The sequence below is a fragment of the Mytilus edulis genome, chromosome 3 (assembly GCF_963676685.1).
Source record: "Mytilus edulis chromosome 3, xbMytEdul2.2, whole genome shotgun sequence".
NCBI classification, from domain to species: domain Eukaryota; kingdom Metazoa; phylum Mollusca; class Bivalvia; order Mytilida; family Mytilidae; genus Mytilus; species Mytilus edulis.
In genome coordinates this window covers 63,285,244-63,301,970 of record NC_092346.1, presented here as the reverse complement: position 1 = coordinate 63,301,970, position 16,727 = coordinate 63,285,244, and the positions used below count along the sequence as shown (strand labels likewise).

General features: G+C 33.8%; 1 protein-coding gene across 2 annotated transcripts in view; it reads right to left on the bottom strand.

Moving 5' to 3' along the window:
- Positions 1-5,470, bottom strand: part of LOC139514429 (rap guanine nucleotide exchange factor 4-like) — a 113,917-nt gene extending 108,447 nt beyond the window's left edge. The window contains exons 1-2 of one of the 2 annotated variants that reach the window (XM_071303698.1): positions 5,432-5,470; positions 4,045-4,233 (exon numbers count right to left, since the gene is read on the bottom strand). The gene's annotated coding sequence lies outside the window, so the exon portion shown is untranslated. Of the gene's footprint in view, positions 1-589; positions 1,203-4,044; positions 4,234-5,431 lie in introns of those variants that run through there. The other variant, XM_071303699.1, reaches the window with a different exon arrangement.
- Between the last annotated feature and the right edge of the window lie 11,257 nt (positions 5,471-16,727).

Here is a 16,727-nt window from a genome sequence, read left to right as displayed (position 1 = left end):
CGTTGAAGTTTTGATTTACCACCCTTTTTGATGATTGGTAAACCCAAGCGGTGAACAACGTGGGAAGCATGACGTGAAAATGACTGAATTACAAACTGTGAGGAGAGGATATTTGTTACAAAAGAATAAGCAGTAAAGATTTTACTCAAAATAGACAGCAAATTTTGTTCTGATATATTCAAGATCAATTGTTAAACTGACCTGAAATAGGATGAAGCTTCAAGACAGCTCCAGTTTTTATGCAGATAATTTAACTAAAAACAATGGTCAACTTACATCAGTTGTGTAAATACCACTATTTTTATCCATTTATTGTGATTAACTTGAAGCAGAAAGGGTTGATCATTTGATATGTTATTTAACAGGTTGGGCTCAAGTCAGGCATGTCAGAAAAAGTGGGGTATTCCCTGTTTGCAGGGAACAACCCAGTTTGCTGGTGTTAAAAAACCCAGTTTGTAGGGACTTCCTTTTTCTATTTCAATTTTTGGCATTAATTTGAATTGTTGAATGATAATTTCCCATTGCAATAAAAAAAAAAAAAGTTATACCAAAACAATAGTTAAACATATATTTCAGTATATATAAATACCTTAATAAAGCAGAAAACTTTGCTTTGCCTATGGTGGCGGACTTGTTGAGGTTTCCTAATGTCACTGCTACTTGGTTTACCATTCTCTTTCAAGGGACCAAAGATGGCAAGATTAAGTGGCTAAAGAAGATGTGTGGTATATGGTGGTAAACCAATAATATGAATATTGTTAGCCTTGGCCTTTTCTATCAAGTCAATGTCAAAAATAATAAAAGACGGAAGGACATGTCCATCAGCAGCTATGCACATATATGTACTGACTACTGTGATTTTACCATGCACCATCACTTTCTGTTGATAGCTGAGGGACCCTTTTAGTGTTAACATTTTTCTCATTTTTTTTTCTTTTCAACTCAAGCCAGATTCATCACAATTGCAGATTTGGTTTGGTCAATTGGTCAAACCTAAGCTGTCAACTGTGTCCATGAGCAATTTAAAGTATTGATCCACAACGGTGACATTTGACATACAGCTCCTGGCTTTGTCCTGCTGTTCAGGAAGTTTTCACATGTAATTCAGAGTGTCTGTTCAGGAGTTTGTTGATCTATTTGTTGCTAGGACCTTTGTCAATATTAACTAGAGGCTCTCAAGAGCCTGTGTCGCTCATCTTGGTCTATGTGCATATTAATAATGGACACAGATAAGTTCATGACAAAATTGTGTTTTGGTGATGGTGATGTGTTTGTAGATCTTTCTTTACTGAACATTCTTGTTGCTACAATTATCTCTATCTATAATGAACTTGGCCCAGTAGTTACAGTGGAAAATATTTCCTAAAAATTTACAAAAATTAACAAAAATTTATGAAAATTGTTAACAATTGACTATAAAGAGCAATAACTCCTTAAGGGGTCAATTGACAATTTTGGTCATGTTGACTTATTTGTAGATCTTATTTTGCTGAACATTATTGCTGTGTACAGTTTATCTCTATCTATAACAATATTCAAGATAATAACCAAGATCTGCAAAATTTCCTTAAAATTACTAATTCGGGGGCAGCAACCCAACAACAGGTTGTCCAATTTGTCTGAAAATTTCAGGGCAGATAGATCTTGACCTGATAATTAATTTTATCCATGTCAGATTTGCTCTAAATGCTTTGGTTTTTTAGTTATAAGCTAAAAACTGCATTTTACCCCTATGTTCTATTTTTAGCAATGGCAGCCATCTTGGTTGGTTGGCGGGGTCACGCCAAACATTTTTTAAACAAGATACCCTAATAATAATTGTGGCTAAGTTTGGTTAAGTTTGGCCCAGTAGTTTCAGAGAAGATTTTTGTAAAAGATTACAAAAATTTATGAAAAATTGGTCAAAATTGACTATAAAGGGCAATTACTCCTTAAGGGGTCATCTGACCATTTTAGTCATATTGACTTATTTGTAGATCTTACTTTGCTGAACATTATTGCTGATTACATTTTATCTCTTTCTATAATAATATTCAAGATAATAACCAAAATCTGCAAAATTTCCTTCAAATTACTTATTTCAAGGCAGCAATCCAACAACACGTTGTCCGATTCATTTGAAAGTTTCAGGGCAGATAGATTTTCACTTGATGAACAATTCTACTCCGTGTCAGATTTGCTCTAAATGCTTTGGTTTCAGAGATATAAGCCAAAATCTACATTTCACCCCTATGTTCTATTTTTAGCAATGGCAGCCATCTTGGTTGGTTGGCGGGGTCACGCCAAACATTTTTTAAACAAGATACCCTAATAATAATTGTGGCTAAGTTTGGTTAAGTTTGGCCCAGTAGTTTCAGAGAAGATTTTTGTAAAAGATTAAAAAAATTTATGAAAAATTGGTCAAAATTGACTATAAAGGGCAATTACTCCTTAAGGGGTCATCTGACCATTTTAGTCATATTGACTTATTTGTAGATCTTACTTTGATGAACATTATTGCTGATTACATTTTATCTCTTTCTATAATAATATTCAAGATAATAACCAAAATCTGCAAAATTTCCTTCAAATTACTTATTTCAAGGCAGCAACCCAACAACACGTTGTCCGATTCATTCGAAAGTTTCAGGGCAGATAGATTTTCACTTGATGAACAATTTTACTCCGTGTCAGATTTGCTCTAAATGCTTTGGTTTCAGAGATATAAGCCAAAATCTACATTTCACCCCTATGTTCTATTTTTAGCAATGGCAGCCATCTTGGTTGGTTGGCGGGGTCACGCCAAACATTTTTTAAACAAGATACCCTAATAATAATTGTGGCTAAGTTTGGTTAAGTTTGGCCCAGTAGTTTCAGAGAAGATTTTTGTAAAAGATTACAAAAATTTATGAAAAATTGGTCAAAATTGACTATAAAGGGCAATTACTCCTTAAGGGGTCATCTGACCATTTTAGTCATATTGACTTATTTGTAGATCTTACTTTGATGAACATTATTGCTGATTACATTTTATCTCTTTCTATAATAATATTCAAGATAATAACCAAAATCTGCAAAATTTCCTTCAAATTACTTATTTCAAGGCAGGCTCAGCAACCCAACAACACGATGTCCGATTCATTTGAAAGTTTCAGGGCAGATAGATTTTCATTTGATGAACAATTTTACTCCGTGTCAGATTTGCTCTAAATGCTTTGGTTTCAGAGATATAAGCCAAAATCTACATTTCACCCCTATGTTCTATTTTTAGCCATGGCTGCCATCTTGGTTGGTTGGCCGGATCACGCCACACATTTTTTAAACTAGATACCCCAAAGATTGTTGTGGCCAAGTTTGGATTAATTTGGCCCAGTAGTTTCAGAGGAGAAGATTTTTGTAATAGATAACTAAGATTTACGAAAAATGGTTAAAAATTGACTATAAAGGACAATAACTCCTAAAGGGGTCAACTGACCATTTCGGTCATATTGACTTATTTGTAAATCTTACTTTGCTGAACATTATTGCGGTTTACAGTTTATCTCTATCTGTAATAATATTCAAGATAATTACCAAAAACAGCAAAATTTCCTTAAAATTACCAAATCAGGGGCAGCAACCCAACAACCGGTTGTCCGATTCAACTGAAAATTTCAGGGCAGAGAGATCTTGACCTGATTAACAATCTTACTCCTGTCAGATTTGCTCTAAATGCTTTGGTTTTTGAGTTATAAGCCAAAAACTGCATTTTACCCCTATGTTCTATTTTTAGCCATGGCAGCCATCTTGGTGGGTTTGCAGGGTCACGCCACACATTTTTTAAACTAGATAACCCAATGATGATTTTGGTCACGTTTGGTTAAATTTGGCCCAGTAGTTTCAGAGGAGAAGATTTTTGTAAAAGTTAACAACGACGGACGACGACGATGGACAATGACGATGGACGACGACGGACGAAGGACGCCAAGTGATGGGAAAAGCTCACTTGGCCCTTTGACATCCTTCTTGTCAATGGGAAACACTTTCAGCCATATACTTGACAAAGTTGATTAAGGATGTCTATACCTCATCTGTGAACATTTTTAAAGGCCCATTCAAATGGTTGTCGTATTTTCCCTTGAAATGGTGGGATATAGTTGTCCGCAGAACCCCATATTCTGTTGCTGCTTTTGATATGCTTAATTTGTTAGAATTCACTGCACCAATAGCTTTATCAAGAGATCCCTGCAGGTATTGCTTTTTTATGAGGCATCCCTAAAAGTAAAAATATTAAATATATTTGTATATATCATGTATATATTGATAACAGATCAATGAAGGAATATAAAGTTTCAATCTACAGAGAATTTTTCTAAGGACTTAAGTAATATAATTGCCAATGAGACAAACAGTAGGATTTAGAGGGTTTACCGTTTTTCAGGGTATCTGGCTCCCCCTCCCCTTTTCTGGGAAAAATTTGTTTGATTTTATAGGGAATCACTGAAGCACAACTGGAGCAGGCCCCTCTTCTAGGCAGTCAATGGGCCCCTACTTATGAAAAATTCTGGATCCCCCACTGACAACTCTCCACCAAGCCAGAGTATAGCTTTTAACAATGAGCAAAACCCACTCTACATTGTAAGCTATAAAGAATAATGCTTTAATTATTTGATATATAAATAAGATTTACATATGCATTTCTACTTGGCCATGTTAATTTGAACACACCATCTCCCCAGCCCTAAACTGTATATAGGTCTCAGTGGTGGATAAATGATACTAGGTATGTTTTTGTTCATTTGTTCATGGCTCGCTTTTCATTACAGAAATTGCAAATTTATGGCTATGTAATCATTTTGAAAACATTATAATATGAATATTTGGTATTGTTTATATTTGTAAATTATATTTGTTCATCATCTACCTTGTTTAAAGAAACTTTAATTTAAATCACAAAAAGAAGAATATATGCTTCATTATTTTTATTCAATTTAAGATTCTTTACCTTGAAATGCCGCTGAAAATCTAATAAATTGTCAACTAATGAATTATGAAATCTGGATAAAAGATATGAAAACACCTTTAGAGTTGTTTGTTATATACTCTAAAGACGGCTAAAATATCCAGAATCAATACATTCTGTTGAATAGAAGCGTAAAGTTTTGTATAAATTTTCTTGATTGTTCTGCCAATTTTTGCAGAGTTATCTCCCTTATCAATGCACATCTCAATAGATATTTTAAAATCGTGATTTTTTAGTTTTCAAGTTAGATTTTATGGGACTTTTTTCTTTATATCTGGGATATAATGCTAAGGATTAAAACTTAAAAATCTTCTGTTGCAGTTACTTCTAGGTTAGGGTCATAGATTGACTGGACTATAAGGAAAATTCTACGAAATAAACACAAATTGCCTTTAAATAATTGGACACTTTTGTCTATATCATAAAAAAAAGAAGTCAAAATAGGTGTACCGTCAAGTTATTCTGGAGACCTGGTTATTTTTTTGAAAACGCGCCAGGTATCATATGGAGGAGGGAAGAGTGACATGTTCAAGCATTATTAATTGATACCGTTAGGGGAGACTGGGGTTGAATGTGACACGGGTTGAATGAGACAGTGACTGTAAATCTTCCTTTAGAGAAGAAATTATGGCATATTTAGAAAGTTTTCGTGAAGTCTTTTTCAAATTGCATCGAGATAGAAATGGTTATGCCATAGAAGCGTTTTTGAAGATTTTATGAAGAAAATACTGAAAATCTAAGCCGTAAGTATTTTTTACGATGTTCGAAATATTTTTTATGCTATTGATATTAATGATACCTTGTAAATAATCAAGATATATAAATGAAGATAAAAATCCGGGGCTCAATGTGTGATATCATATAAAATCCAAGTACAATAAGTTTCTCCACGCCTGATCGCCACGTGACCAACACTTCATAGGGGCAGGTTGATACAGCACAAACAGGGCAGGTTGTGACAACCTCAGACAAGTATATTGTGAGTCTTTTCGCCCATTAATTCCAATAAGAATTATTTTCAATCCAAATAAGGGATATACACAAACAACATCTGACATAAAACACTTTTGTTTCCGGTGTTTTTGTTTCAAAGTAGGAGAAAACTAGATTGTTCAGTCAAAAAGACGTATAATTGGACAGTGAGGAAAAGTTATGAAATAATGCAACATAAATACAATGTAACACAAAATGATATTTTCATTTGAGCAGCATCTGCTATATAAAACCTTATCCACAAATGGCAATGCAAACCACACTCAATCACATACCAACGCATCAGTATATCATTTAACTGCATTATAAAATTGAGAAAGGAAATGGTGAATATGTCAAAGCGACAACCACCCGACCATAGAGCAAACAACAGCCGAAGGCAACCAATGGGTCTTCAATGTAGCGAGAATTCCCGCACCCGTAGGTGTCCTTCAGCTGGCCCCTAAAATATGCATAATAGTACAGTGATAATGGACGTCATACTAAACTCCGAATTATACACAAGAAACTAAAATTTAAAATCATACAAGACTAACAAAGGCCAGAGGCTCCTGACTTTGGACAGGCGCAAAATTGCGGCGGGGTTAAACATGTTTATGAGATCTCAACCCTCCCCCTATACCTCTAGCCAATGTAGAAAAGTAAAAGAATAACAATACGCACATTAAAATTCAGTTCAAGAGAAGTCCGAGTCTGATGTCAAAAGATGTAACAAAAGAAAATAAATAAAATGACAATAATACATAAATAACAACAGACTACTAGCAGTTAACTGACATGCCAGCTCCAGACCTCAATTAAACTGATTGAAAGATTATGTCTTCATTATGTATATATGGCATTATATATATATACTTAAAAGTCAGCATTTATGTGTCTTATAAAATAAAGCTTTTTCATTCATCTTAAACAAAATAATTTTTAAAGGGTAATACCCTTTCAGTCCAACATTACACAGAAGTATGGTTGTATTTGAGCAGCATCTGTTAGTTTTTATACTTTTAGTTTTATATGACAGCACAAACGGTTCTTTTTCCTTTTTTTTTTATCTTCGTTCATATATCTTGATTATTTTACAAAGTATTATTAATATTAATAGTATTTTTTAGAGCATCGTAAAAGATAGCCACTGCTTAGACATTCACTATATGGCATTACCATGTTTGAAATGTCTCGCCTGCTTTTATTATAATTGAATTTCATTCATATATAGATAAAGGAAGATGTGGTGTGAGTGCTTCATTCATACACCGAATACAGTAGACTATTGCATATATTTCTATGGATATCTGTGATACGGACATGAAATGAGGTTGTCGGTTAACACTGTCTGAATGACATGTACACCTTGCAAGAATCCAATATACAAATGTACATAATACCAAACATAGAAATTATCATACTAGTAATTAAATATAAGTGCGGTATTTCATATGACAAAACAGTTCCTTGACCATAAAAATGAGATCAAGGACAAAGAATACATGACTGACGGAAAAGCTCTTAACATAGCGTATTTCACGCGCAATACAAGGTATAACCCATCTAGTAGGTCTTCCACCTTCTGAAATTGTGACAAAGCATGTACATCTGAACATGTGAACAGGACTACCAGTACTGTATGTATGTCACAACTTACCCCAACCCCTGTCTCAACGTACCCCGCACACGGGGTAGGTAGTGACATGCGACAACCCCCATTAAATCGTCAGATGAGACTTAAGAAATAGCTTTAGTGGATTCAAATCCTTTTAAAAATGTACACGAGATGTTTGTCTAGTTTGCTAGGTCTAGTGAGAAAGCTGCGTATAATTGATTTGTATGTATAGACAAGAACATAAAAAGTGTCTCATTCAACCCCGGTCTCCCCTATATTCTGTAAATTACTCCTAAATCAGAACCACCTTCTGTTCCTTTTTCTTAGTAAATTCCTTTCACACCGAATCACCCGTCATCTGCCCTTAATTTCTAATACGACTTAGGGAACAACCTTTCACTTTAAAGGGGGTATTGGTATTAATAAGGGGGGGGGGGGGGGTTAGTTAGAATTATTTGTTCTAACATATTTTTTTCGCTAGCAACTAGTCTAGAAGGTGTGAGGGAAATCTGGAATATGATTTTTTTTGTCATCTGTTTTGCCACAATATGTCTTTTTATCAAATTAGGGATCAACATTTTTTTTATGAAAAACCATAGATCATACGCGACCGTTTTTTCTCGGGAAAAAGTCAAGCTCCGGCAAAATAGCCTCCTTAGCACTATTTTGCCAGCTCCTGTAAAATTGCGATTTATATAGACGTTACGCACGGTATTCGGTCTATTTTTCATTTGACCATTTCTTGATGCATAAGTAGGACAAAAACAAAATCAATTCTGCGTTTTATTAAATAAAACCTTGTCTTGATTCATCATTTGAATCGAAATTAAATCAAACCTAATTTAAAAAAAAAATAATTATGCATTATTACATAATTAAGCAAAAAATCCGTGTTCATAATGCCATTTTTGCCGTGTAAGACGTAACAACAATTACTAACCATTCAAATATAAACGAAGAAAAAATACTAACTACTTAATGGAATTCGATGAAATTTGTACAGGTGGGATATAATATGATCATATTCATGATGTGAAACGGTCACGATAAATATTAAGTCAGTTCGCAATTTAGCGGTCATTTTCGAAATTCCATAGAGCTGTAAGATTTGAAAATTCAGGAATACAAAAATGAAAGCAAATTCAATATTATAATTTTTTTCACATACATTAAAAGTTATTGTGAAACTGCCTATTCTAGAGGGGCGTTAATCAGATGTGGATACTTAAAAATCCCAAAGATCTTTTAGAGTACATACAATCTAACTCTCTTTCATCTTGTAACAGTATTAAAACATTTGACTTTTCTACTCTGTACACTAGTATTCCACATTCCAAACTAAAAGACAAATTGAAATAGTTGGTATTGCTTTGCTTCGTAAAAAAGAATGGCCAACGTAGATACAAGTATCTTGTCTTAGGGAGGGAGAAATCCTACTTTGTAAAGGATCACTCTGATTCGAACAAAAAATTCTCTGAAACTGATATTATCAAGATGCTTGATTTCTTGATTGACAACATATTTGTTACGTTCGGAAGACGTGTTTTTCAACAGACTGTCTGCATTCCAATGGGAACAACTTGCTGTGCCCCTCTACTTGCCGACTTGTTTCTTTATTATTATGAGGCTGACTTCATGCAGGGACTTCTTAGGAAGAAAGATAAGAAGTTAAGGTAACACGATACCGAATGGCATATCTCCCGATTTCCAAAATTTTTGGCATACGTCTACTTTGAATCGAGTTACATCGGAATATGTAATAAAAAATGGGGGTCACCATTTTTGTTTTTTTGTAATTTTCATAGGAAAACGTCAATTTTGGCGACAAATTTACTTAGCTATATAGGGGAAATGCTTTTTTTCGGCTTTCCTTTTTAGATTTTCGAACGGATGGCTATTTTCTTATATACGGAGAAAAACAAAAAACTAACATAATATCCAGGATTGCATAGTGAATCCATACACGTATAGAAACTCATATGTCACCATCCTTGTTTTTGAAATAAATGGCTTCAAAGTTGATCGATAGGCCTAGAATTTGACCAAAAACGTGTGACGTTATGGTGTACAGAATATAACGTTATTCTTTCTCAGAGAAATGGAGAAAAAAATGTGTGTCGGGATCTGAATGAGTATATTTTATTTTCATTTCCCCTGTCGACTGTCGTAAAGTTCCTCGTAATGCAATATAAAATTCTACGGACTCAGAAATAATTTTATTTCGTCCTGCCCATGGAATTTCACTCATATGAATTAATATCGTCTGATTTTCACATCAAACGAGCATATACTTGAAACTTGCGTGAACAAGTTCCATTTGAATCTTATGATAATAGTTCATGCATAAATCACAGGAATTTTGAAAACGTTACATTCACGTAAATATTTGAAATAAAATTATTTAAATAATATCTTTGTTCTAAAATTTGATTAAAACCATAAAAAAATACCTTCAGATTTTTTTTAAGTAAATGAAACATTTCACGTGAGATTCATCCGAATTACTGATTTTTAACTCCATCATATTAGACAATGGTGGTATCATCACTACATCCCGTGATGCAGAAATATAGCATTTTAAAAAATTGATTCATTTAACAGTTTTTTAATTGCTAGGTTTGATGGTTGTTTAACGTTCAGTGGCAAATAGTTCATGCATGTTAGGGACGATACAATACAATTTTGAAAACAGTTGTTTATTAAAGACACATTCGATGCACCAGTCAAAAAAGATTAAACATTCTGTTATTTGTGAAAATTATGAGGAAAAATAATGATCCTGATAAAATACACATTCCAAAAAATGAAATAACAAAAATCCAAGAAAAATTCAAAACGAAAAAATCCCTTATCAAATGACGAAATCAAAAGCTGAAAAACATCAAAAGAATGATAAATAGCTGTCATGCTCTTGACTTGGTACATACAATACATGTAGTATAGTGTACTCTGCGTGGTGTAAATGTGTTACTTGTTTGCTCAGCAAGTCGGACAAACCTTGCAAACTGTTAACCCGAATAATTCAGTCGTTATATTCCGCTTACTACATTAAGTAAGTAGGAGAGATCGATTACGGAGAGGGACCGAATTATTCAGGTTATCAAACTGTATGCAAAATTTCACAACTTTCAACATTCTGTCATTTGTGAAAAATTATTTACATAACAAATCTTGAGATCATATATGCATTCTTTATATAAGTAAAACAACTGCGAAATTTAAAAGTTCCAGCTTGAAATTAAACCTGTATCAGATGTAAGCCGTCGTCTGTACTCTGTGTGCCTTTGTATTTTATCAAAATGCCTAATCCATCAACCTGTTATAGCCGGGTCAAATGGCGTTCCGGCTAAATGTAAATAAAGAAGGAAGATTTCGCTCCTTAAACTTTTATTTCAGCAGTCCGGCAAGACCGAACAACAAACTCCAAACTAAATGTCAAGCAACATACAAACAATAACAATATATATAAGCACAAGCAATTAAAGGAGTAAGCAGATTAACAGATGACAAATTAGAAATAACAATAGATTAAAAGAGTAATTAGTGTCCGACGCGTATTGGTAAATTATAGTCTAAACTGTCACAGAGAATACATAATGAGATAAATAGAGTAAATGCATTTAAGACCTTTGTCCAAGATTATGACACATAATCCGTGTAAAACACTTATGACTAAATTTACGACAAAGTCTAGAATAATAAAACAAATGCAAAACCTAAATATACATTAAAACAATTGAAATACTAAAATGTTGTTTAAAAACTAATTTCATTACACTGTCTAAATTTCATAAAGTGATAAAATTGTGTCTGTTATGCATAGGAACATATATAGATAAAGCGTGCAGATGCTCAAATATCAAAGAAACAGAATATTTTAAAAGTAAAGTCATACTTTTTAAAGATTAACAATGAGCAGAATGATTGCCGGAAAACGATAAAACAATCTATGTCAAATAACCGCTACGTATTGCATCAAAACTCTCGGCAATCTGCATCTAGGGAAAGTTACCGTTAAAAATGTCACACAAAACCCTCTGCATTGGCTTATATGTGTGAACGTTATATTCGATAACGTCAGGAACGATAACTCATGGCGTAACGTCATTCGGTATCGTGTTACCTTAATTTCCAATTGTGAACTTTCCATTTCTAAGTAGCAACATTCCAGCAGCACCTGCATACGGGGTATATATCTCCCAATTGATACGATATTCCCGTGCTTGCATTTCCTATCATGATTTTCTTGATAGAGGGTTGCTGCTCACAAGGAAGCTATTAAACCAAGAGTTCCAAATGGTGAAGTTGAAATCACCCCTTCGTAAATTTTACGGACGCCATCACGAGTTGGTTCAGTGACCGTTATGGAATAACCGTTTCACAAATGATATCGGATATGTTCATTGCGTCGTAACTGCAATCCCCTTCCCTTTCATGAATGTGAATTACCGAATTAGACTATTTACCGGATTTGTTATCACATAAGCAACACGATGGGTGCCGCATGTGGAGCAGGATCTGCTTACCCTTCGGGAGCACCTGAGATCACCCCTTGTTTTTTGGTGGGGTTCGTGTTGTTTATTCTTTAATTTTCTATGTTGTGTCGTGTGTGCTGTTGTTTGTTTGTCTTTTTCATTTTTAGCCATGGCGTTGTCAGTTTGTTTTATATTTATGAGTTTGACTGTGCCTTTGGTATCTTTCGTCCCTCTTTTATAGAAAGGGTGCGCCACCTTTACATGAAAATGTGATTTTATTGAATTTTACGAGAAAAAAAAATATTTCTTACATAACTTCTCTCATTTTATTTTTTTCAGTATTTTCCGTGTCTCCCTTAAATGTTACCATAGAGCCATTGTTCAAGATTTTTCAGTACCATGATAATTAAGGGTATTTTAAACTTGTGATCGACAAATGAACTATGAAACAAATAATACGGGCCTGAAATTTTTGAAAGAATTTTTTTCCATAGAATTTCAGTTTTAATTCACATAATTCTGTTATGTTTTACGCATTATTATTGTCTTTCAATTTAACATAAAAACGATCTAACATTTGTACTATATTCGAAGTCAAAACCAAAAATCTTCAATTCTGCGCAAGTATATGTCATCCTAGCTATCATTGTTTTATTTTGAATTTACGCTCTGTTTTTATAACTTAACATTTATGTTTCAAGTCAAGACTAAACTACTTCAAATTTACATCGTGTAGTTTCAAGTCAACACATTGTATGATATGCCTCTCGTGACGTAATAATGATATAACATCGTGCTATCTTAGCTCAACAACACGTACTTTCAACTGTACGTCGTGTAGCTTGGAATGATAATAGTGTATGGCCAGCCTATCGTGATATTATTATGATATAACATCGTGGTATCATAGCTCAAGTTGACAACAGCACATGCTTTCAACTGTACGTCATTTAGTTTTGAATGAGCATAGTGTAAGGCCAGCTTATCGTGATATTATTATGATATAACAACATGCTATCATAGCTCAACATCACATACTTTCAACTGTACGTTGTGTAGTTTTAAATGAGCATAGTGTATGATAAGCCTATCGTGACATTCAAATGATATAACAACATGATATCATAAATTTACATCACATACTTTCAGCTGTACGTTGTGTAGTTTTAAATGAGCATATCGTGTTGTAAGGCTATCGTGACATTATACTGATATACCATCATGCTATCTTAGCTTAACATTACAAAATTTCAATTTTACGTCGTGTAGTTTCGAGTGAGCATATTGTATGTTGAGCCCATCGTGACGTTATACTGATAAACCATCGTGATATCTTAGCTTAACATCGGTTACTTTCAACGTTGCATCGTGTTGTTTTAAGTTAACACATTGTATGGTAGGCCTTTCGTTGCAATATAGTGGTGTAGCATCGTGTTATCTTAACTTATCATAATGTACTTTCAACTGTACATCATGGTGTTTTAAATCAACAGATTGCATGATTGACCAATCGTTATATCACAATGAGATAACATCGTACTATCTCAGCTCAACATTTATTAATAACAAGTCAGCACCATACATTTTAGCTATTCATTTTATTTGTTATCATAGCAATGGAAGTGGATAACTGAGCATTATCAATCTGCAAGCTAACATCATGCAACGTCAACTTCACATCATTAACTTTAAACTCAACGTTACGTGTGTTTGGCATATCATCACAACATCGTGACTTATCATTATACTATCACGACTAAAGCACTTGTCATTGCAAGTCAACATTGAGCAGATTCAACTTAGCATATTGTAATTCAGAGTTAGCATTTTGATGACTCAATTCAACATCACGCTGTCTTAACTTTACATTTTAAGCTTCAGCATAACGTTTTGTAAATCTCTAATATATGACAGCTGAGGCTTTCCATATTTAGCATTTGAACAGATCTCTGGCATTTGTGTAATGATATATTTTTTGGAGATCATTTTTAATAATTTAAAAGGTAATAAATCAACAAGAAAATTTGACTTCCATTGAAAACTACGTCGAGTAAGTTACGTTACCATTACTAAACCGAACACTGCGTAACGTCAGAGTTTTGCTATTTTGCCGGTCTTAACCAAGGAATATAAATTTAGAATGGAAAACATAGAGAAACATGCCTAGTTGCTCATCCTACCTTTTTTTTTACTCAAAACTCCTATCCTGCCTTTTTTTCTTCAAATTTCGCCTCACCCGATATGAATTTCATCATGATCCGATTCTGTAATGAGGAGTACCAAAATTACATCCATGTTTTAATTATTTTCACATTCTTAAAAATTGAATAACAGATGTTTTAGTGTTTTGTTTCGTCAAATTTTAAGAACAATTTGACTTTAGTCCATGCTAATAATTATATAGTCATTTTGTTTAGAAATGGATGCTTGTATCAAATATATTTTACTTGTTCATTTTTAATTAATAGATGACTTTATGTGAACGTCGCATGCATGCCGACGTTTCTGTAGATTTAACTTTTTCAGTGAATCGTTCATCTGTATCGTATGCCCTTAATATCTAAACAGGTTCCCCTATATTAGCCGTGTAAAGTGTCAAATAATAGAATTACAAATAGTTCAGTCTCAAATTAAACTTTTAAGATGCCAAATTGAGTCCTTAAAGTTTAGTTTCCTGCACTTTTCCTGTATACAAGAGGATCCAAGAAGATCCAAGAAGTATCTATATATATCATATATAATAATTCGAACCATTTACCAAACATAACTTACGTGTGCAGGGGCGTAGCTGTCGTTAGACACTTAAGACACGTGCCTACACATAAATTTGTTAAAAAAAATAAGAAACAACGTTATCTGTAGATGAAGGCCGGTGAAGTTGTCAAAACTCTTTAATTATCGAATGTCATGTGCTCACTAGTTTCTCGTCCTTAGTGAATGGAATATTGGATAGAATTGAATGTTTTTACGATTTTACCTTATATAGAAACTATAAACTAGAACTTTGGTTCAGATCATTGCACTTCTATCAACAAAAACTTGAATGAACCTCAACTTAGACACATGAGTTTTTTAATTAGTTGTTATTAGTTTTCAACTAGCTTTTCACCCAACTTGCCAATGTTGGTCGTCCGTTTGGCTGTGCAGGATGTACAAGTACGCTGTCACGTCTGGTCAGAATGGGGACATTAAATCCGATGCCTAGTTTTTTGAGGAGTTCGTAGTTGGTCTACTGAAAGGCAAAATTTCTGCTCCTATCCAATAATCCCTCATTTTCCAATGCATGGCATTTTTAAATTCCCAGACCTTCGTCCTGGACGACACCTATTACAGGACCTAGCTCCAAGTTGTATTTATTGTAAAAAAAATCAACGGTCCTGAACTTGCATAAATATCTGACACTGGGTGTAAAAAAATCAATCAATCAACTGGCTTCCAGAAATTTTGAGTACTCTCAAATCTGCGTGTAATGGCCACAATTATTCAAAATTCCTAATCAGGTAGGTATTTTACAGTAGAGGATATAAAGAAATAAGAATTTCTTGAGTTTTGTTACGCATCGACTATGTCTGTATGTGTTTGTGTGGCTAGGGTGAAGGTTTAAGATCACTGAAAGATTGATGGTAGATGTCCAATCTAATTAAAAACCGATCTCTCATCGCTCCTGTTTCTGGTATGTCGCGTGGGAGATCTAACGAAACCCGCTTTGAGGTCACATGTGAGTGACCTCGTAGGTGTGTCTTTTTCGACCAATGAAATTGAGTCTTCCACAATCTTGGAAGTTTAACGTAAGGCAAAGGGATGTAACTCATTTTATGTACGACGAAATCGTCAGTCATAATAATACATAAACTTTTTTGATTGGCTTATTAATAGGTCGTCAACTCATTTGCATATCTTTATAAATTCATGACTTTTAGTTCACTCACATGTGACCTCAAAGCCGGTTTCGTTAGATCTCCCACGCGACATATCAGAAACAGGAGCGATGAGAGATCGGTTTTTAATAAGATTGGTAGATGTCTAGCCAAAAGGATAGTTCTATTATATAGAAGAAGAAGATGCTTTATTTCCATAAAATGGGCTCACAAGGAGCATGATATAATATCATTAGTAATAAATCATTACAACATTAATCTTTTACAAATATAATAAACAATACAGTATACATAGTCACAAACACAAATAAGAGAAAACATATATAGTAGTATCAGGTTTTACGTGCTTATTTTTTTTTAAATATGTACTATTAATAAAGTTAATATTAAACGTAGGCCTATATATATCAATCAGAACGCAATAGATATGATAATACCAAACAGGGTGTACTGTACTGCTGGTACATTGTTCATAATTCTTCGAACTTTTCATCATGTATATTGTCGGATGTTATGGTACATTAATTTATTCACAATTCTTCGAACTTTTCATCATGTATATTATAATTTAATATTTTTGTACTGAATACCTATACACCCCTGGTGTGACTGTCCTACAAGCTTTTGTATTCTCAAAAGAGAGTCAGGGACATTCAACTGAGTCTGATTAGAATAGTATAGGACTAACACAGTGATTAAAGGACCATATATGTATTATGACATGTATTTTTTTTTTTAAAGAAAACGTTCCGGATTTGTATTATATCATTTTATGCAAAGCACTGTCGTTTCGATCCCCTGTC